Below are 24,885 nucleotides of genomic sequence, written 5' to 3' on the forward strand. Positions count from 1 at the left end.
AGACACGTCTAAAATATGAGCGTAAAAGGTCTATGGTAATATGTCTGACATTTTTGTATAATCAAGTCTATTATTTTAAAATAAATATTTTCAATATTCTCTTTCAAAAATGAATTGTATGTGTGAGTGTGTGTATTCAGAGAAAGTGGATAGATTGAATGTGAAATAGAAAGCAAAATCTCAACCCTATTGTGTTAATTTTGAATAATAATTTTTCAGGTCTGCATCGGCCCTGTTGGCCTGCCAGGGCCCAGAATTTTTCTAAATACTTTTGGTTTCTTTGTTGTAACTCTTGAAGCTTCTAAACAGACAATTATGCAGATGTTCTGGATCAATGACTCTGCTCTGGAAATAGATTTTATATTTTACAGATATTATTTCTGGGCAAATAGCAAGACAAGAAGGTATTACCTGATTTGATAACACATATTCAAATTTAGAAATTATTACATAATTAATATAATTTTATTATGAGGGTAGATACTAAAAATTTAGCAGTTTATTACTTAATAAATGTAGGTTTTCATTACTAATACTGCAAATGTCTGGAATATACTTGTCACACAAAAAGAGAAGACTCACTTTCCTTATAATGCTGTGATAGGTGGTAAGTCTGGTCCTTTGAAACCAGAGAAAGAAGCCCTTGAATTATTTTCCTATGAAAATACTGCTTTACTTTTACAGAAGTAGCTCTACCATAGGGCAAACTTGGTGACTGATGAAGCTACCACTCTGTGAGGAGCTAAGTTAACCAACCATCTCAAGACGCCCCCTGTTGTCCTAACTAGAGATTGTCAAACCCTCAGCTATTACAAGTGAACCATTTCTGCTTCATTCACATAAGAACATTGCATTCACAAAAGTCATATGGACAAAGCAAAAACAAGAACTTACCCTGGGAGGGAAAGGTCTTTGAGTAATTTCCCTGCTAACCTACTTTCTGTAGAGGTTGAGTCCTATGGACGTTAGTATCAGGAAAAACCAAGATCCAATGTGACTAAACTTTTGTATTAAGAGACAAGGATAGGCATTTGTTTTGCTCTTGAGAGGGAAGTGTGTGGAGACAAAGAAAGAATAGAGAGAGAGTCGGAAGAACCAGAGAGATGTGTGTGGCAGGAATACCTGTGAGAAGTATCCAGTGGAAATTATTTACTTTCTAGTTATTTCTCTTGCTTCAATATACAGCTTCTCCTCTCCCAACTCTAGTACCTCATCATAATATGCTTTCCAATCAGTATTTGATGGACCACCTCAGTTACGAGTGATTTTTTGTAGGATATTTTCCCCAAAACATTGTGAATGGAAATAAGCTTCACTTCTGTGTTGTATGAGGTAAAACAGCATGTACAAAAGCATAAGCCCGAAAGCAGAGACCATAACAACAGAAGCTCCAATAAATTCACACAATGTTAGAGAAAGGGCTTAGGTTTCCAAAGGTTATGTTTGGAAGTTTGAGCCTATCTTAAGTGATTTCAAAGGGGTGGGAGATTCCACCCAGAAGATATCTGGCTTATAGATATAATGTAAATGAGTATGGTGTTTTGGGTTATTTCATGTGCAGAATTTGTTGAACTGCCATTTAAAAAAATTATATAGAACAAATATAAGTTGTCACATATCATCTTAAATGTAAAACTCAGGCAGTATTACATTTGCTGCAGGAATATTTTATGCTCCTGCATCTTTGAGATGTGGATCACTGCCTGTCCAAATCAAATAAAACCAATCAGACCTCTATGCAATTACATAATTCTCTAATTACATTAAGGTCACATACAGATTGCTTTTTACACCAGTAATCTTGGTACAAGTTAATAGGATACTTTGTGTAAAATGTAAACTGATTGAAGTAGTATTTAGCGACTAATAATAAAATAATAAAATTAGACCCATAGCAAAAAACTCAATAAGCAAGAAAGAATAGGACATTTATTTATATTTTTCAAAAAGACAAAAGCAGAACACTTTTGAATAGCACAGCTTTCTCTAGCCATGCATTTCCTAACACTGGGCACTGGTTTGGAGTAAAACTCTTTCCAGGCCCCAATGTTTCCTCACCCAGAAAGCAAAATGATATAGCAAATATATTTTTATTTATAAACCTTTTGCCACTGGAATCATATTCAAAATTGAAGATAAATTATAGGAGAAATAATTAACTGAAACGTCCTGTCAGAGTACTAAGGGAGTACTCACACCTTCACAGATTAAACATCATTAACCATGTAGTCTAGCAACCAAGTCATATGAGAAAAGATGTGGCAATTTTTAGTTTTTTAGCAAATATGACTAATTATAAGCTACACTTTTTCTATTTAATTCAGAAGCAAATTTATCACCACATCTCAGGGTATGATTTTTCAAAGGAGTTTAGTGTAAACTGTATTCATAAAGCAAAATTTTGTACTTGGTTCAATTCTACTGCTACAAATTCACTGTGACTCTTGGAAGCATTTTCAAATACAATGTGTACCTAGGTAACTGCAACAAAAAGGTTACGTACATTTAATATTATAGAGTGCTATAAAGCTGGCCCAGGAATATTATCCTTGAGTTTGATGATATGAAAAATAATGCATGCTCTTATTTGGGCATATTTATGGAATATAGCTAAAGGTCTTGGGAATAAACCTTTGTATGACTATATTAAATCTATTTAGAGAAAGAAGAGATATTTCCTCATGAGGATTTTCAATTTAATACAGAACAGTAGTTTAGCAGAAAACCTAGAATGCATATAGTATAAGACAGGGAATCAAATGATATAGGGAAAAATATAAGGGTTATATGCAACAATGCACACATGGGCACACACACACAGGCACACATGCACAGGCATACACACACACACACACACACACACACACATACTACACCAGTGGTTTTCCACAAAAAGTTTTTGGTCAGTGCAAAAATAATGATACCTTAAAGTATTAAAACATCTTTGGTAAGCAATGGAGAATAGAATTTCATCACTGGGGATTATTATTTTGTAAATATCTTCCCACATTAGAACACATTTTAGAAATAGTCTATAGCATGTAATTGAAGAGAATAATAACATGAAGCAGTTTAAAAATTTTACCCAGGTCCCATTTCTGTAGACCTTGAATTCACTTTGAACTGGATTTGTTGCATGAACTGGGTTTCCTTTGTTTGCTTTTATGTTTGTATTTCCAGCTTGCTATACACAGTATGACAATGCTCATTCTTGCTTACCCTATTAGTAAGATTTATCTTCACAATGTGTATCAATTGAATCAAATGACAGATACTTTGAACAGTTTTTCCTTTCATTATGCTATTCTTCTTGACTGTCCAGATGGTAATGGAGTAGAAGCAGATACACAGACCTCAAAACTCATCAAAAGGTGTGACAAATATTTAAGCTTGACACTTCAGTGAAGCTCTGACAAGGAACCCATTAGTCTATAATATCCTTAAGGGTGGAACTAGCATCTGTCTTTTTCATTGTTTTATCGCCACCATGTACTAGAGTAAACTCACAGTAGGTGCAAAATAAAACTTGCTGAATTATTTAGGAATTTATCTCCTGGTTCAGAGATGTCACCTCCAAATAAGTAGAAAATTGTTTTCTTATGTATTTAATTCGAGATTTAAAAAACATCAGATTCACATTTATTTACACTGGATGTTTAATAAATGAACCATAAGAAAAGATATTCAAGACCATTCAACTTTCCATTTTGGTCAATCTCAACAAAATACCTTTTGGAAGGCAAAAGATACCTTCTTGCAGAAATACCATATTAATGGAAAACAAACAGGAAGTAAGTAAACTAATAAAAAACAAACGAATTAGTGTAATCTGTGTAAAATAAACAAAAGAATGACGTGATGACGTGGGGACACAGGGAAGTAGTCTATTATAAATATTATAGACTATTATTCATAAAAGTCCGCTATTTAGGTTTACTTATAAGGAGAAAGACCCAGCCATTTCAAGATTCTAGGGGGAATTTCCATGAAAAGGGAGGAGTGAGTGCAAAAGCTTGAGAGGAAACCCATATTGGTTATTAGAGGAATAAAAGAAGACTTGTATTACTGTACTCAGAAAATGAAAGGGAGAATGGTAGGAGGTGAGGTCAGAGGAGTTAGGCATACATCACACTAGGGGAGAATTACAAGTCGTGGTACAGATTTTAGATTCATTCTAAATTCAGTGGGAAGCTTTTGAAGGGTCCTAGGCAGTGGAGATGTGATGTCCACCATTTTGAAACAGTGAATTTTCCTATGACTCTTTAACCTGTTAGTAGTCTAATTAAATGTAGGCTACATGAATGGCATTTTAAATTGTAATACATGAAATAGCAAGAGTAAGTTCATCCACACTGCAATAAAACAGTATAGAGTTTTCGGAGAAAAAACTGGAGGAATGAACAATCATTACATTACATGCAAAAAAATAATTTTTAAAGACAATATCAACTAAGGTCTGAGTTTTTTTATGAGAGGTTATTGATCTAAGACAGAGTTGAAGCCTCAGAAATTTAATGAAACCCTAGCCTGCTTATGATGTTCTTCTCTTTATCCCTATCTAAATGGAAGAGCAGCAAATTATTCTCTACAAATGTCTAGGTTTAGAAGGTCAAATTATTTCTTCAGGAAGTCACATCTCACAGGACTCTCTTGACACTGGTGAGAAGCAGGGATTGAAGAATGTCAGCCTCTATGTAGAGCCACACTTCACAAGTTTTCTGCTGGTAGACATAACCGAATTTCACTCTGTGCATTCGTTCTGCAATGTGCTTTCAATAAATGTCGCCATGTACTCAGGAAACAACTCTAAAATTAATCCCACCTGAGGTAATATGTCCGAATTGGGCAGGCTAAAGGCTCTCATAAAACCTTACATGATATTTAAGCCTCAGATGTGGCCATTCAGTGTAATTAGGAACTTGTTAGTTGGAGGAGTGTTTTGACTTTATGTGCAATGTATTTATATGTTGCTTTGGTCCAGAAAAGACTTTTAAGAAGATATACAATGAAAGACGTTATGCCATATAACAAGGTAATATTAAATTCTAAAAAGAGAAGAAATACAAGGCAGAGAGAAAATAAGCATGGAAGTAAAATGGAGCCAGCATGAGCTTAATACAAAATAAATACCATTAACCTTTTGAAGGGTTCACAGGTTGGCTCCAAGCTTTCCAGAAGAATGGCATTTATTCAGTTACATTCTCAGTGTGTTAAGATAAAAACAACTAGTTTCTCAAGGAAAGCAATAACTCTTCCTGGTTCTGAGATCAGAGTGAAATTTATTCCACGGACCCTTTCAAAAGACCCTCTTTAATGCACTGAACGACATCCTCAATAACATTCTTACAGGAAATGTAAGCTTTGTGGCATTGTTTTTATAAGGAAATGGATGAATGAGACTTCTATATCTACACATGCTAAAATAATAACATTTCATATTTCTCAGTTTAAACTGCTTTTAGCATTGAGAATAAGCAATTGAGTAGTTTAGATTGAGGTTACTAGGGGTTGAAAATAATGTCTGTGAATGGGACTCAGTCTCTCTAAATGCTCTTTCTTTGGATGAACACTTAAGGAAAGAAAGGTGGAATGATGCAATCAAGTATTTCTTGAGTGGGACTAATTCTAAGGGAGGAACGGTTGGAGTGTGGAGGAGTGTGCAGGAGAGAACATTTACTTCTCTAAATTTCTATTATTGGTGGATGAGAAAGTCATGGATTTGAAACAGAGAACACAGAAAAGTGCCCTAAGGGTGCTTGAGGCCAACTACATTTCCCTCATAAAAGAGGTTCTGAATCAGAAAAAAACACAAATTTTCATATATATTTTCTGGGTCAAGGACTCCTTTAAGATTCAGATGAAAACTATGTATCTTCTCACTGGGGAAAAAAAACACATTCTAATGTAGCAAACATCAGCTCTCAGCCCATTCTAACCTTAGAAAAATTTTGATGATGAGGTTCTCCAACAAGGGGAAAAAAATTCCAGGCACTTGTATTTTCTCGGTTTGCCCATCTGCATTAAGAAGAGAGCTGGCAAGTTACAGGTACATACATGTGGAAAGTATTTTGTCTAAAGAAAAGAGTGTAATAGTGTAAAAGTGACTATTAGTTTTAGAGTTGAAATGGTAACAGATATACAATGGTGGCAATAAGCCCGGGAAAGATCATTGGCAAAGGCCAGAGGAAAACAGAGTGTATCAATGGAAAGGCGGAAGGCATCCTTGGCAGTGACCATGACAGTGGTGCAGCACAAGAGGGCAGAATTTTCCTCACCTGGTTGTCTTAAAACTGCCTTTGTGCAGCATTGCCAGGAATTCAAGTACTAGAAGGCACAGAGAATAAAGAGTCGGTGATGGAGTTATCCCATCTCACATTTGGGACTGCAGAATGAGCTAGAGCATTCTCCCTGTAGTATGTAAATAGAAAGGAAGGTGAGAAGAATGAATCCTCTACTAAGATTAGTTAAATGGAAGAGTGCAAACTTGAAGTCTTTAAACCAAAATCAACTTGTTAATGCCATCTATTGTGCTAGCCCAATAGGTTTTTGTAAAATTAGTTTTCAGTATATAAAACTAATATCTATATAAATATGTACATTTCTGGCTTCTTAAAAAATATATATCAGATGACTTGACAATGGTGGACTCCAATTTCTCCATGCAACAGTCATTCCCTCACAGGCACCAAACTTTGTTTTTCCAACACTGAGGCTCTTATCTTCAAGCTTGATAATTGTTTCTTTCCAGTAGCCAGGTTGCCTACTTTGTTAATTTATATTACCTGCCTCACCTCTGTAGCTTTTGTAATGCACTCCTCTCCACTCCTGAACTAATGTGTTCTATTTTATTCATCTAATGTGGCAGCCATGAGGATGCACCTACAAACCTCCAACTCTAGGGAGCTTAATTGTCCACAGGTATCAACTGCTGCACTCTGAATCCACCACCATATCTTCACCAAGGCCATACTCCTTATTGGCTGCTCCCCACCAATGATTGAACACACCAGGAATCCTAAAATAGCTCCAGGACTCTCTAGTGATTTCGCTGAAGCTTCTGAACCTTCAGGGCAGAGTAAGATACTTTCCCCTAACTTTCCTTTACTATGGATCAGACTCACCTCACCTAGCTTTCTCCAGCTCCCTCTCATTTTCTGTCTTAGAGGCATTTTCTCTAGTAAAACCCTTGCTTACTTAACGCATCTCAATGTCTGCTTCTTGGTGAACCTAGACTAATATAAGTGGTATCAGAAGTAGGGTGATGTAAGAAAGCAGGCAATAAGATTAGGATTGGGGATTGGCTCACCCACCACCCAAAAGGTGAAGAGAGTGTCATTGTGTCTGATAAATGGGACATGGCTAGTCACTGGCACAAAGTGTCAGTGTACTTGCTAGCAATTTTACCTGTAATGACTTGAAAATTAAAAAAGAAGAAAGAAAACAGTCCCAGTGGAGACTTTCACTTGGCAGGTGAAATGATGTAGGCATTTAAAAAATTGGGGGATTGGAGGATACCTAGAAAGGCAGTGGAGTTTACTGGATACTGCTAAATTGTATCGATACCTTATGGAATGATAATGAGAGATTGAGGGCTATTTTTTTTTTTTTTTTTTTGCAGTACGCAGGTACGTTGTGGCCTCTCCTGTTGTGGAGCACAGGCTCCGGACGCGCAGGCCCAGCGGCCATGGCTCACGGGCCCAGCCACTCCGTGGCATGTGGGATCCTCCCAGACTGGGGCACGAACCCATGTCCCCTGCATCGGCAGGCGGACTCTCAACCACTATGCCACCAAGGAAGCCCCTTGAGGGCTATTTTTAAATTAATTTTTATTGGAGTATAGTTGATTTACAATTTTGTGTTAGTTTCTGCTGTACAACAAAGTGAATCAGTTACTATTCATATACATATATCCACTCTCTTTTAGATTTTATTCCCATATAGGTCATTACAGAGTATTGAATAGAGTTCCCTGTGCTATACAGTAGGTTCTTATTAGTTGGAGAGATTGAGGGCTATTGAAAAAGTAGTCAATGGCTAAATACTTGGGACAGAGAGCCACTGTGATAGAGCTTCTTATTACCTGCAGTAGAAGGACAGACATAGTAGACCATCTGGTTGAAGACGGTTGAAGTCATAAAGCCTCAGAGATATCTGAATGCTCAGTCAAGCCAAGTATGTTATACAAGGTTTAGGGCCTGGTAGAGAAAACCTGAGATGCTAAACTATGATTTGGGGACATTTGGATTGAGACTCCTGACCTTCTCAGACTCTCTGGTCTAGCAGAGAGGTGATCCACTCTTCCCTGGTAAGAGCTCACATTTCACTCTGCTGGAATATGCTGCAGGAGCCTCTCTCTCATGAAGCATCAAGTGTTCTTCCACCTCCTCTCCTGGACACCAAGCTGATGACAAATGTTACATCCCAACATAATCCAACTGAGGATGTGCTCAGCCTGATAAGGAAGGATAGAAACTATATACATTAAGGAATTGCAAGATTTAACAGGCATTTACCAGCAGGAGCCGGGGGTGCTCCCGGGATTGCATTTTAAGAGTGCTTGGTCAAGAGTGCCAGAATGTAAGAGTGCATAAGGAAGAATTCATTGACTTGAGGAGGTAGGGCATTTTCTCAGGACATGAATTTAATACTCTACCAAGAACACCATCAGGTGGAGTAAAGTATTTGCTGGAGTGGCTGTTAGAGGCCTGGAAAAAATAATAGTTGAGTCTAAGTGAAGTAAAAATGCCTGAATTACCCTGGAAGATGATTGGGAAAGGAATTACGAGGCTGAGAGAAGTGGGCACACTGAAATGGCTATATTACGTAGGGCAAAAAATCCACCAGAGGATTAAGATCCATGAGAAGATCCAAAGAACACACCATTCAGCAAGTCCTTCAGGAACGTGTGGTGAGAGGGGTATCATCACTAAGAAGTACCTTGGTGGATATACTCTGTAGTCCAGGGAAGATGTAAGAGAGGAGGTCAGAGAGCTGGTGTTGCTAATGTTCATGGAATGATGGGGACCTGGAAATAATAGATGCTAGAGGTAGTACTTAATTGCCAGAAACCAAGAGGCAGTAATTACTGTAACTACTAGTAAGGTCAGGGAGCAAATTAGCTACATGATCCGCCTTCCATCCTGGAAAGGCCAGGGATTTTTCCTCACAGGGTGAGATACTTATTGTGGATTGGGTTTGCTTTTCCTCCCTGCAGAGCCTCAGCCAACCCTACTGTGAGGGGCTTATGAAATGTCTAATTCATAGGCATGTAATCCTACACAGCATAGCATCTGACCAGGGGACCCCCTTGACAGTGAAGGAGGTATAAGAATGAGACCATGGGCTTCCCTGGTGGCGCAGTGGTTGAGAGTCCGCCTGCCAATGCAGGGGACACGGGTTTGTGCCCTGGTCTGAGAAGATCCCACATGCCGTGGAGCGGCTGGGCCCATGAGCCATGGCCGCTGAGCCTGTGCATCCGGAGCCTGTGCTCCGCAACGGGAGAGGCCACAACAGTGAGAGGCCCGCGTACCACAAAAAAAAAAAAAAAGAGAGAGAAGAATAAGACCATGACCATAGAATCCACTGGTCAAATCTTGTGCCATGCCATCCAGAAGCAGCTATTCCCATAGAAGCCTGCAACAGTCTTCTAAAGGTGTAACTGAAGGAAGCACTCTGAAAAGATGATGTGTTAGCCTCTCAGGGCATAATGTATTCATTAAATCAGAGATCATAGTATAGTGTTATATTCTCAATAGGAAAGATACACAGGTCCTTCCAGGAAGCAGGAGTTATCCTACTTATCATGCCTTCCAACGACACACTGGAGGATTTTGTGCTTCCTGGACCCATGACTCTGGTCTTGTCAGTTCTAGAGGCCTGAGTGCCCAAAAGAGGCACACTCTTGTCAGGAGATCCCACAAGGGCCTACTGAATTTTAAGCTATGGCTTAAAATTTTAAGCTATGGCTGTTGTCAGAGCTTTAGACTTCCTGTGTCAAGGGAGCAACAGGCAAAAAGAGGCATTCACCATCTTCCCTGGAATACTGACTCCATTCAGCAGGAAGTAGAGATGCTTTTACACAATGAGGACAGGGAAGGATCTGTGTGGAAATCAAATGATCCACTTGGGTGCCTTCTGCTGCTCTCTTGTCCATTGTTTCTGTAAACAGACACATACAGAAATCCTAATCTGAAAAGATATGATGATCAAGGGCTCAAAACCTCCACTGCCTTGAAGAAAAGTGAAGTATGGTAATGACCTGTATCACAGTGGAACTGATCTGTAGCAATATCCTGAGTCCTATAACCCTCTGACTTTATTCTGATCATCACACTTAGTAAGCATTACCCTGTACCTGAAATGATCTTTCCTAGGAAACTGACACAGTGTTTTCTAACCTCTTTTTGTCTTTGTTCAAATATCAACTTCTTAGTAGGAGCTCCATGACTGCCCTATTTAAAACTTCATCATTGCTTCCTATTTATCTTTCCTTCATTCCTCTTTATTTTTCTCCATGGCACTTATCATCACCTAAAATACAATATAATATGTTTTTTATTTTCATATTATCTATTGCCCCTCAACCCTAATGTAAGCTTCAAAAAGACTAGGATTTTTGTCTCTTCATATATTGCTGTATCTCCATGCACTAGAACAGTGCCTGGTTCATGTTAGAAGATCTTATTGAATGTGATGAATGCTTATCATTATAGGCAGCAATTGTTATATATGTGAAGCAATGTAGTTAGAAGCTGGGTTGCAAAGGTGTTGCAGTGTAAATGCACATTGAGAAAATATTGAGCATCGTCATCATCATTGACCTCATCATTATTCCAACAACTGACATTTTTTGAATGCTAATGTGCTAGATACTTTGCAGTCTGTTTTACATGCATTTTATTATTTAATCTTCCCAACTTTATGACATGGATTCTAGTATTCTTATTTTCTCTACAGCTTAGAAATGTAAAATATCTTATTCAAGATAGAAATAATTGGCAGAGATGTTATTCTAACTGGATTTGGCACTAAAGCTTCAATTCATAATGTGAACTCTCTGGGGAACACAGAAATCACAGAGAACAGTTTTAGAACTTTGTAGTAAACGAAAGAAATGGAAAAGGCCAGAGAAATATTAAAGTAACTCAGCAATAAGAAATGTAAACATTTCTTATTTTTATTTTTTTATTTCTTTTTTACATTTCTTATTTTTAAAGTGTGATTTAATAAAAATGTGGATAATTTTTTAAAGAGATCAGAAAAAATAACACAAATTAAGAAAATTGTGTTTTATGCCATATCTTAAGCATACATAATCGCCTTTATTTAAAAAGTAGACAATGACTTTGTTCCTCCATCAGTCTTTATAATCAGTTTTAACGGAAGCTTAATTAAGAGTTGATACAATAATAGAGCAGAATCATCACAAAGACAGGCAATAGCAATATTCTAAGTTCAGCAAAGAAAAATAAAGGTTTTTATGGAGGCCTAGGTAATAATATGTGTTCTAGAATGCTACACTGAATTTTTAGGTCACTAGCTTTAGTCCACACTATTTAAACATACACACACACAGACACACACACACACACACACACACATTCATACACAGAATTAAAGTTTATTGTGCTTTTTTGACTTTGTCTTTTGAGGTGTAATTGAGACCCAGGTGCAGGATATCATAGAAAAGTCTGCTATCTCAGAAACAGACAGCTAAAGAGCTCAGTTACTTTAAAAACATTGAGATTTCAAGGACAGTTTTGTTGTTTAAATGAAAAGCAGGTGAAAACGCTACAGAAAAGTAGCAAATCATAAAAGAACCACAGATATGAAAGGCACTTGGGTCAAGGCTAAGGAACAATGGTAGATACATGTACAGACTAATCTCTGCTAATATGGAAATAAAGGAACCATTTCCTTTGAAAACTCTCACTGTATTTTTTGTTTCTCTGTATACTTTCACATTTGTTGAAACCAATCTCCACTACATGAAAAATTATAGGAAACATTTACCATGCTTTGATGTGCACATATTTGAATTTTAATTTTACCACACTGCTACCTCACTCATTCATTTCTACACACACACACACACACACACACACACACACACACAATTAATTGAAAATCTCTTGATTAATAGATATTGTTAGGTTTTGCTGCAAATATGAACAAGAATTTTCCTTGTCCTGGAAGCCAAGTTCCAGAAACATACACAGGCACTGAAAATTACAATACAGTGTGAGAAGTGTATGGATCTAGGTAGAATCAGGATGAAAAACAGTTGATTTTAAAAGAAGGATTTACATCCTATGTAAATTTTCAGGAGTGAGGGATATTAAAAGATGGATGTTAGTCCTGAAAAATCTTGAGGGAATGAAAGAGCTCAGTGAGACATTCATGTGTCTAGAGCATGGGCTGCTGCAGTGAGGCCAGCGGCAGAGGATGGTATTGGAAAGTGAAGTGTTTGCATGAAGTAAAAAGGAAAACTAAGGACATTTTCAACAGGAAATGATGTAATCAGTTTGGTTATTTAGCCGACTAGTGTAGAGGCGTGCAGAGTGTACTTGAGTTATTGGAGGTGGAAAGCAGAGACAATAGTTGCTAAAGCTTAGACAAAGTGAGGATACAGTCTAAACAAAGTTGTTAAAACTAGTCTCAACCAAGGTGTGACCTGTTTGAGCTGTTTGTTATAAGCAGCAGTGAAATTAGGCAGATGCCATGCATTGGATTCATAAACACATTTATTGTCTGTTATTCTACCCTCTTTACCCATTTACGTTCCAGTTCTCTCAGGCATTTATGTTTGTGAGACCTGGACTAAATTTAGGAGTAACAGAGAATTAGAGAGAAGGGGCCAGAAGTCTTTTCTTTGCTGTCTCAGATAAAGCTGATTTTCCAACAGGATATTTGTGATGTTCTCATTCATCATTAATATACACATTAATTTCTTCCATAGTTTAGATAACAGTATTTGAGCAATATTAAAATTATGATTGTCTGTGACTATAAGCCCTTTTTAATTATAAGGTTTTCAATGGAATTTGCTAGTTTCAGTGTTATTTATGTCATGAAAGTTATCAGTATTTCATTATATACCATACATTTTATTCTTGGGTCATCATGGATATTGGCCAATCCTACACAAGCTGTTTAGCATTTAATGTGTAAGCTACATTTTCTGGCAAACAATTACTAGAAGAAGCACAGAGATGTATCCTAATCAATGAGCCAATTTCAGGTCAGGCAGTAAAATCCAAATATAAGAAATCAGTGTACAATTTGAAGAAAACAATGGACAGCCTGATGCAAGTTCATTTTACGGTAGCTACTTTGTACTTCACAGTAAGAAATAGTTGAGAAATGTGGAGGTCATCACTAAAGGCATAAAACTTCATCCATCATGCACACATTTCTAGAGATATTGATTTTGATGGAAAAAAATCCATTGCACATTTTGAAACCAAAATCGTCCCCAAATAGTTTACACTATCAATTCAAGACACGCAGTGAAATGACGCAAATGCTATAATTCTGTGTATGATCTCTAAATTGACAAAACAATTACCCAGTTATTTTCTGCTCTGAGACCCTCTGTAATTGCAAATGCCAATTAAACTTTTTTTTTCCAGTCTTTTTTTGCTTTTCTATTGGAAGAGAAAATGGACCCATATTTCCATTAATATTAGCATATTTAGCAAATATTTACTGACAGGTAGGGAGAGAATTAAGATGTTTTAGAAAAGGAAAAAGTTGTGTCTTTTTACCAAGCACAACATGAAAACATTATTTCAACCTAAATTAAGTTACTAATTGTATACATGCTTTGTTCTTACTGCAAAATCCATAATGTGAGGGAGACAATAAAAAATATAATAATTTGGAAGAAAAAGGTGAGGTAATTGGGAGCTAAGACAATTTAGCATACAATATAACTACATCTGTGGCATATCTAAATGCTTTAAAAAGGAGGTTTAATGAGATGGACTTCTTACAGTTAAAAAATGAGTAATTTTTCAGTGGGTCATTAATATAAAACTGGTCCTTACAATTTGTTCATAAACCTTGATTATAGAGTGGCTCTTTTCTCTGTTCACTGAATAACTGACTAAATGTCTACTTCAGTTTACATTGACATGACCTAAAATAACAGAAATGTAACATTTTGAGGTTATAAAGGACTTTAAATTTTACAGTTGAATAAGCTAACATGTAGTTTTCTGAATATCAAAACATAGCATTTATTGAAGGCTTTCTCTGTCACCAGCATTTTACATTCTATCTCATTTAAACATCACATCAACCTCTGATCAAGTACCATTATTATCCCCACTTTACATGGGGGAAAACAGAAGGTCAGAGATAATCGACTAAAGGCCACGAAATTTAACAGTGGCACATTTAACATTTGAATATCTATAGTTTAACTAAAAAGCCTAAATTCTTTTTTTTTTGTGAAGTGTGCTACTAAGGAATGTCCTTTTTTTTAATGTGTTAATTATTTTTTATTTATTGAGGTAACATTGGTTTATAACACTGTATAAATTTCACATGTGCATGGGGCTTCCCTGGTGGCTCAGTGGTTAAATATCTTCCTGCCAATGCAGGGGACATGGATTCGAGCCCTGGTCCAGGAAGATCCCACATGCCATGGAGCACCTAAGCCCATGCACCACAACTACTGAACCCCGCACACCTAGAGCCCATGTCCACAACAAGGGAAGTCACTGTAATGAGAGGACTGTGCACCACAACAAAGAGTAGCCCCCACTCGCCACAACTAGAGAAAGCCCACATGCAGCAACGAAGAGCCAGTGCACCCAAAAATAAAATTAATTAATTAATAAAAAATTAAATAAATAAATAAATTTCACCTGTACAACATTATATTTGATTTCTGTATATACTACAGGGCACTCGCCACCAAAAGTTTAGTTTCCTTCCATCCATCACCATATAGTTGACCCCCTTTACCCATTTTACCCTTCCTCCTACCCTTCTCCTCTGGTAACAATTAATCTGTTCTCTGTGTCTACCTGTTTGTTTTTATTTGGTTTGGTTTGTTCATTTATTTTTTGAAGCCTAAATTCTTAACTATTATATCATACTACCTCCCAGCTCACAATGAAAATCACAAACAGAATTCTGTAGCATGAGAAAAGTATTAAAAAAGTTGATATTTGAAATCTCTGTCAAAAGAATTTTTAAATTCTTTACCAGGCACTCATGAAAAGACTTGTGAATGAATGACAACATTTTTACTTAAAATTGATTAATATTTAACCAGTCATTTAGCTACCCCATGAGCGAATTTACTAGTTGGAAGTTAGTGTTTTTCATGGATCTGTCTGTCATACCTCATTGCAAGATCACTGCATAAAAAGCAAAGCAGGAGGAGACCTTAAGGATGGTGGAGGAGTAAGACGTGCAGATCACCTTCCTCTGCACAAATGCATCAGAAACACATCTACATGTGGAACAACTCCTAGAGAACACCTACTGAACGCTGGTAGAAGACGTCAGACTTCCCAAAAGGAAAGAAAATCCCCACATACCTGGGTAGGGCAAAAGAAAAATCAGAGACAAAAGAATAGGTATGGGACCTGCACCTCTGGGAGGGAGCTGTGAAGGATGAAAAGTTTCCACACACTAGGAAGACCCTTCACTGGTGGAGATGGAGGGTGGGCGTGGGGAAGCTTTGGAGCCACGAAGGAGAGTGCAGCATCGGGTACAGCAGGCAAAGTGGAGAGATTCCCGCACAGAGGATCACTGCCGACCAGCACTCACCAGCAAGCTACAGTGCCGGATACCCTATGCCAAACTAGCAAGACAGGAACACAACCCCATCCATTAGCAGAGAGGCTGCCTAAAATCATAATAAGTTCACAGACACCCCGAAACAACGCTGGACGTGGTACGTCCCACAAGAAAGACAAGATTCAGCCTCATTCACCAGAACACAGGCACCAGTTCCCTCCACCAGGAAACCTACACAACACACTGAACCAGCCTTACCCACCTTGGGCAGACACCAAAAACAACGGGAACTATGAACCTGAAGCCTGCGAAAAGGAGAATGCAAACACAGAAAGTTAAGCAAAATGAGAGGACAGAGAAACACACAGCAGATGAAGGAGCAAAGTAAAAACCCACCAGACCAAACAAATGAAGAGGAAATAGGCAGTCTTCTGGAAAAAGAATTCAGAGCCATGATACTAAAGATGATCCAAAATCTAGGATACAGAATGGAGAAAATACAATAAATGTTTAACAAGGACCTAGAAGAACTAAAGAGCAAACAATGATGAATAACACAATAAATGAAATTACAAATTCACTAGAAGGAATCAATAGCAGAATAACTGAGGCAGAAAAATGGATAAGTGACCTGGAAGATAAAATAGTGGAAATAACTACAGCAGAGCAGAATAAAGAAAGAAGAATGAAAGAATTGAGGACAGTCTCAGAGACCTCTGGGAACATTAAACGCACCAACATTTGAATTATAGGGGTCCCAGAAGAATAAAAGAAAATGACTGAGAAAATATTTGAAGAGATTATAGTTGAAAACTTTGCAAATATGGGAAAGGAAATAGTCAATCAAGCCCAGGAAGTGCAGAGTGTCCCATACAGGATAAATCCAAGGAGAAACACGCCAAGACATATATGAATCAAACTGTCAAAAATTAAATACAAAGAAAAAATATTAAAGCAGCAAGGGAAAAGCAACAAATAACATACAAGGGAATCCCCATAAGGTTAACAGCTGATCTTTCAGCAGAAACTCTGAAAGCCAGAAGGGAGTGGCAGGACATAATTAAAGTGATGAAAGGGGAAAACCTAAAACCAATATTACTCTACCAAGCAAGGATCTCACTCAGATTTGACAGAGAAGTTAAAACCTTTATAGACAAGCAAAAGCTAAGAGAATTCAGCACCACCAAACCAGCGTTACAACAAATGCTAAGGGAACTTCTCTAGGCAGGAAACACAAGAGAAGGAAAAGACCTGCAATAACAACCCAAAACAATTAAGAAAATGGTAATAGGAACATATATATCGATAATTACCTTAAATGTAAATGGATAAAATGCTACAACCAAAAGACAAGACTGGCTGAATGGATACAAAAACAAGACCCTTATATATGCTGTCTACAAGAGACCCACATCAGACCTAGGGACACATACAGACTGAAAGTGAGGGGATGGAAAAAGATATTCCATGCAAAAGGAAATCAAAAGAAAGCTGGAGTAGCAAAATAGATTTTAAAATAAAGACTATTTCAAGAGACAAAGAAGGACTCTACATAATGATCAAGGGTTCAATCCATGAAGAAGATATAACTATTGTAAATATTTATGCACCCAACATAGGAGCACCTCAATAAATAAGGCAAATGCTAACAGCCATAAAAAGGGAAATCAGCAGTAACACAATCATAGTAGGAGACTTTAACACCCCACTTTCACCAATGGACAGATCATCAAAAATAAAAATAAATAAGGAAACACAAGCAATAAATGATACATTAAACAAGATGGACTTAATTGATACTTATAGGACATTCCATCCAAAAACAACAGAATACACTTTCTTCTCAAGTGCTCATGGAACATTCTCCAGGATAGATCACATCTTGGGTCACAAAGCAAGCCCTGGTAAATTTAAGAAAATTGAAATTGTATCAGGTATCTTTTCCAACCAAAACGCTATGAGACTAGATATCAATTACAGGAAAATGTAAAAAATACAAACACGTGGAGGCTAAATAATACACTACTAAATAACCAAGAAATCACTGAAGAAATCAAAGAGGAAATCAAACAATACCTAGAAACAAATGACAATGAAAACACAACGACCCAAAGCATATGGGATGCAGCAAAAGCAGATCTAAGAGAGAAGTTTATAGGAATACGTTCTACCTCAAGAAAACATCTCAATTAAAAAACCTAACCTTACACCTAAAGCAATTAGAGACAGAAAAACAAAAATCCCCCAAAGTTAGCAGAAGGAAAGAAACCATAAAGATCAGATCAGAAATAAATGAAAAATAAATGAAGGAAACAAAGCTGGTTCTTTGAGAAGATAAACAAAATTTTAAAACCATTAGTCAGACTCAAGAAAAAAAGGGAGAAGACTCAAATCAATAGAACTAGAAATGAAAAAGGAGAAGTAACAGCTGACACTGCAGAAATACAAAGGATCATGAGAGATTACTACAAGCAACTCTATGCCAATAAAATGGACAAATTCTTAGAAAAGCACAACCTGCCAAGACTGAACCAGGAAGAAATAGAAAAGATAAACAGACCCATCACACGCACTGAAATTGAGACTGTGATTAAAAATCTTCCAACAAACAAAAGCCCAGGACCAGATGGCTTCACAGGTGAATTCTATCAAACATTTAGAGTAGAGCTAACACCTGCCCTTCTCAAACTCTTCCAAAATTGAGCAAAGGGAGGAACACTCCCAAACTCATTCTACAAGGCCACAATCACCCTGATACCAAAGGCAGAAAAAGATGTCACAAGAAAGAACACTACAAGCCAATATCACTGATGAACATAGATGAAAAATCCTCAGCAAAGTACTAGAAAACAGAATCCAAAAGCACATTAAAAGGATCATACACCATGATCAAGTGGGGTTTAACCCAGGAATGCAAAGATTCTTCAGTATATGCAAATCAATCAATGTGATGAACCATATTAACAAACTGAAGGAAAAAAACCATATGATCATCTCAATAGATGCAGAAAAACCTTTTGACAAAATTCAACATCCATTTATGATAAAAGCCCTCCAGAGTGTAGGCATAGGGGGAACTTGCCTCAACATAATAAAGGCCTTATATGAAAAACCCACAGCCAACATCATTCTCAATGGTGAAAAACTGAAACCATTTCCTCTAAGATCAGGAACAAGACAAGGTTGTCCACTCTCACCGCTATTATTCAACGTAGTTTTGGAAGGGTTAGCCTCAGCAATCAGAGAATAAAACGAAATAAAAGGAATCCAAATCGGAAGAGAAAAAGTAAGGCTGTCACTGTTTGCAGATGACATGTTACTATACATAGAGAATCCTAAAAATGCTACCAAAAATCTACTAGAACTAATCAGTGAATCTGGTATAGCAGCAGGATACAAAATTAATGCACAGAAATCTCTTGTATTCTTATACACTAATGATGAAAAATCTGAAAAAGAAATTAAGGAAACACTCCCATTTACCATTGCAACAAAAAGAGTAAAATACCTACGAATAAACCTACCTAAGGAGACAAAAGACCTGTATGCAGAAAATTATAAGACACTGATGAAAGAAATTAAAGATGATACAAACAGATGGAGAGATATACCGTGTTCCTGGATTGGAAGAATCAACATTGTGAAAATGATTCTACTACCCAAAGCAATCTACAAATTCAATGCATTCCCTATAAAACTACCAATGGCATTTTTACAGAACTATAACAAAAAATTTCACAATTTGTATGTAAACACAAAAGACCCCGAATAGCCAAAGCAATCTTGAGAACGAAAAATGGAGCTGGAGGAATCAGGCTCCCTGACTTCAGACTATAGTACAAAGCTACAGTAATCAAGACAGTATGGTACTGGCACAAAAACAGAAATATAGATCAATGGAACAGGATAGAAAGCCCAGAGATAAACCCATGCACCTATGATCACCTTATTTTTGATAAAGGAAGCAAGAATATACAGTGGAGAAAAGACAGCCTCTTCAATATGTGGTGCTGGGAAAACTGGACAGCTACCTATAAAAGAATGAAATTAGAACACTTCCTAACACCATACACAAAAATAAACTCAAAATGGATTAAAGACCTAAATGTAAGCCCAGACACTATAAAGTCTTAGAGTCATAAGTCTTAGGCATAACACTCTATGATATAAATCACAGCAAGATCCCTTTTGACCCACCTCTTATAGAAATGGAAATAAAAACAAAAATAAACAAATGGGACCTAATGAAATTTAAAAGTTTTTGCACAGCAAAGGAAACCATAAAGAAGATGAAAAGACAACCCTCAGAATGGGAGAAAATATTTGTAAATGAAGCAACTGAGAAAGGATTAACCTCTAAAATTTACAAGCAGCTCAGGCAGTTCAATATCAAAAAAAAATAAACAACCCAAACCAAAAATGGGCAGAAGACCTAAATAGACATTTCTCCAAAGAAGATATACAGATTGCCAACAAACACATGAAAGGATGCTCAACATCACTAATCATTAGAGAAATGCAAATCAAAACTACAATGAGGTATCACCTCACACCAGTCATAATGGCCATCATCAAAAAGTCTACAAACAATAAATGCTGGAGAGGGTGTGGAGAAAAGGGAACCCTCTTGTACTGTTGGTGGGAATGTAAATTGATACAGCCACTATAGAGAGCAGTATGGAGGTTCCTTAAAAAACTAAAAATAGAACTACCATATGACCCAGCAATCCCACTACTGTTCATATACCCTGAGAAAACCATAATTCAAAAAGAGTCATGTACCACAATGTTCATTGCAGCTCTATTTACAATAGCCAGGACATGGAAGCAACCTAAGTGTCCATCGACAGGTGAATGGATAAAGAAGATGTGGCACATATATACAATGGAATATTACTCATCCATGAAAGAAACAAAATTGATTTATTTGTAGTGAGGTGGATGGACCTAGAGTCTGTCATACAGAGTGAAGTAAGGCAGAAGGAGAAAAACAAATACCGTATGCAAACACACACATATATATATATAATCTAAAAAAGTGTTCTGAAGAATCTAGGGGCAGGACAGGAATAAAGATGCACACATAGAGAATGGACTTGTGGACACGGGAGGGGGAAGGGTAAGCTGGGACGAAGTGAGAGAGTGACATGGACGTATATACACTACCGAATGTAAAATAGATAGCTAGTGGGAAGCAGCCGCATAGCACAGGGAGATCAACTCGGTGCTTTGTGGACACCTATTGGAGTGGGATAAGGAGGGTTGGAGCGAGATGCAAGAGGGAGGACATATGGGGATATATGTATATGTATAGCTGATTCACTTTGTTATAAACAGAAACTAACACATCATTGTAAAGCAATTATACTCCAATAAAGATATTTAAAAAAATAGCAAGCAAACGTACTTCTAGTTTTATCCTTTTTATTGTACACTCAACTGACATTTTCGTTGTTTATTTATGCCTTTTTAAAAAGTTTAAGCTATCTTACATGGTTACATAAATGCAAGATACAAAAATTTTATAAATGAGGCGATTTATAAAATCTGGTACAGCTATTCAGTTATTATTGCATCTTCTGAGTTCAGTAGGGGATCCAGATAAGGGGCAGGATGGTGGGCACCACTACATACACTCTCCACAGAATCCACTTCTGATAGATTCCACCCAAAGCTCATGGGTTATTCAGTGAGTGAAATGTCGCCTCTGATATCACCAACATCCAGAGAAGCTCAGCAGGTATTGTGCCTCTTTGTTCATGGGTGAGTTGTGTAAGGTATAGAAATTTGTCTTTTTCTTTAAAAAGAGTACCCTGACATGCTGCAGACTTCTGAGTCCCTGGGATCAACACATATATGGCAAGCTTCCAAGGTTTATGGAGTTTATCTCTTATTCTCTGGGACTCATAGTTTTTACTAATCATTTAGGTACTTCCTACTTCCTTCTTACCACATCCGATGAATCTAGGGGTGGAGAGAAAAGAGAGAAAAATCCAGCACACTCTTTAGGACTCCTCTCATGGAGACAAAATAAAAATATGAGAAAAAAATGAAAGGGGGAATGTCATGGTATTGACTTTGCTACAACAGAAAGAGATCAAAATTGATTTGATATCTTACTTTAATCGGTTTTCTAAACAAAGCAGGATGCATATTGTGCAGTTGTCAGAAAAGTAACTTCGATGTTGGTGTACTGGCTCAACTGAAATATTTTACTTTCTTTCTAGACAATGGAAATCAATATATCATGCCTGTAGGTAATTCCTGTCTTTTAGACCATTGGTAGGTTGAAAAGAACCACTGAAATGGTACAACTGATGAGTGGATTCTGATCTGGGTTACATTTATATTATAATGTCAGGTATCTTTTACATGTGTGACTGTGTTCCCTAATCAGTTTTCCCCATTATCCCTTAAGGAAATGTATAACACAGATTAGTAGAATTTGGTGGGAACTTTAATTCAGTATATGAAATGAAACATTTTTTCTTTTTTGATGTTTGAAGTTTTCTTTGTTTGAACTTATATGTAGCCCAAGGTTACCAGGCTAAAATTTCAGACTGCTGTTTTGACTCTAAAAATGTGGGTGTGATTTCAACTACATTTCCATTATATATGAAGTCTAACACTGAGCTAATTATTTTATCACTCATAAATCTGACTCAAAAATAATTTCAAAAGCATGCTCTAAAATATTTTAAACATGACGTAAATATATAGTCACCAACGGTGATTATTTTCTAAGTGAAAACTCACTTAATACAACTATTTTAATTCCATTTTTAGAAGTCTCATGTCTTCACCTTCTCACCTTGTCTACTTCCTCAGAAAAAAAAATCAGAATCACAAATAAAACTATGTGATTGTTGAAGAAGTCTGATGGTGTTTTTAATTAGTTGCGTGAATCATAAGAATTTGCTACATATATACATACGTATGTACATATTTATACATAGAGGTACTCTATGCATGGTTTTCCAAATGCACATAAAAATGTAAAAACCAGTGAAGTGGAGTGATTCACAATTAAATTTCATCAGTCTAGTTCTTTTATTGCTCATAAACTTGACTTTAAAAAATATATCAAAATATTTTACATGATAACACCTTTTACATGAATATATAGGAAACAATTTACAATTTCATAAATTATAACCTAATAAAATCTAAGAATCTTAGAGCATTTTCCAGGTAAATAAATATACCTCTATTAACTAGAAGCAACAATTATTATAAGTGTGGTACCATTTTTGTAAATTAAATATTGTAAAGATCCCATCCAAAATATGTAGAATATAATCCATAAAGAAAATAAGTCAAAAAATTCAAATAAACTTTTCAATAATCTGCCATTAAAATTGTGCGACTAGAATTGCCCATATTGTTATTTTCTTACAAGTTCCACATTTAGTTTGTGAGTTAGCAGGACTCTATTTTGAGCTGGCCAAAGATATCTGTGAATTATTTATGGAATAAGCAGGCATATGACTTAAATGAGATATTTCCTCCCTATAGAATAATGTGTACCATTTATAGTACTTAAGATCAACTTCCTTTTCATATTTAACAGAATTCTTAAACAAATATACTGATGAATCTGAAACACAGCATTATGTCCTCTTTCTATAAAGGACATGTGAGGACAGAAATAACAATTGGAATAAAATCTGTTTACAGGATCTTGACAAATAAATTCTTGGAAGAGTGTATTTCCTATTGGGTAAATTTGCAACATCAGGTTTACCAATTATTTTATGGAATAGTATTTAGTTTTCCATTATGAAATCAAGGCATAAATAGATTTTTCATAAGGAAACTGTGTACAACTTAAGAAAAATGATTAGAAGCCAAAATATGTAAATGTGTGGCTGAGTCTGGGACAAATCATATTCTACTCTAAAAAGAACTAATTTGAAATACTGAGTTTCCCCCAGCTTTATTGAGGTATGATTGACAGGTAAAATTTTATATACTTAAAGTTTAAAACCTGATGTTTTGATATACGTATACATTGTGAAATGATTACCACAATCAAGTTCATTAACACATTCATCACCTTACATGGTTACTTTGTGTGTATGATGAGAACACTTAAGATCTACTCTCAGCAAATTTCTAGTGTATAATACAGTATTATTAATTATTATCACCATGCTGTACTATAAAATTCCTCAGAACTTATAACTGTAATTTTGTACCCTTTGACTAATATCTTCCCATGTCCTTCACCACCCAGCTGCTGGTAACCACCATTCTATTCTCTGTTTCTATTAGTTTGACTTTTCTTGGTCTAGATTCCACGTATAGGTGATACCATACAGTATTTGTCTTTTTATGTCTGTATACTTCACTTAGTATAATGCCCTCCAGTTTCATCCATGTTGTCACAGATGGCAGGATTTCCTTCTTTTTTTCACACTGAATAATATTCCATTGGGCATATATATCATGTTTTCTTTATCCATTCATCTGTCAAAAGACACTCAGGTTGTTTCCATATCTTGACTATTGTGAATAATTCTGCAGTGAACATGGAAGTGCGTGTCTCTTTGAGATAGTGATTTTGTTTCCTTTGGATACATTACTAGAAGTGGGATTGCTAGATCATATGGTAGTTCAATTTTAATTTTTTAAGGAACCTTCATATTATTTTCCATAATGTCTGTACCAATTTCTATTCCCACCAACAAAGTACAAGTGCTCCATTTTCTCCACATCCTCACCAACATTTATCTCTTGCCTTTTTGATAATAACCATCCTGACAGGTGTGAGGTGATATCTCACTGTGGTTTTTACTTGCATTTTCCTGATGATCAATAATGTTGAACACCTTTGCATGTTCCTACTGGTTATTTGTATATCTTCTTTGGAAAAACGTCATTAAGGCTAATGGGGAAAGAAATATTTTCAGACAGAAGAAATAACAATATATTTGTATACAATCCACTAGCAAGTAAAAAATCATATTGGAGATGAGAGGATTTCTGGAACAAAGGCAATGAGTATGTGACAGTAGATGGCATCTTGTGCATAAGCAGAGGGGTAGTCTTTAAATAGAAACACTATGAATACACATATGGCGACAGGCAGGAAGACTGGAGTATGAACGTGCTTATATTGGTAGATTG

This window comes from Pseudorca crassidens, chromosome 11, assembly GCF_039906515.1.
Source record: "Pseudorca crassidens isolate mPseCra1 chromosome 11, mPseCra1.hap1, whole genome shotgun sequence".
NCBI lineage: Eukaryota > Metazoa > Chordata > Mammalia > Artiodactyla > Delphinidae > Pseudorca > Pseudorca crassidens.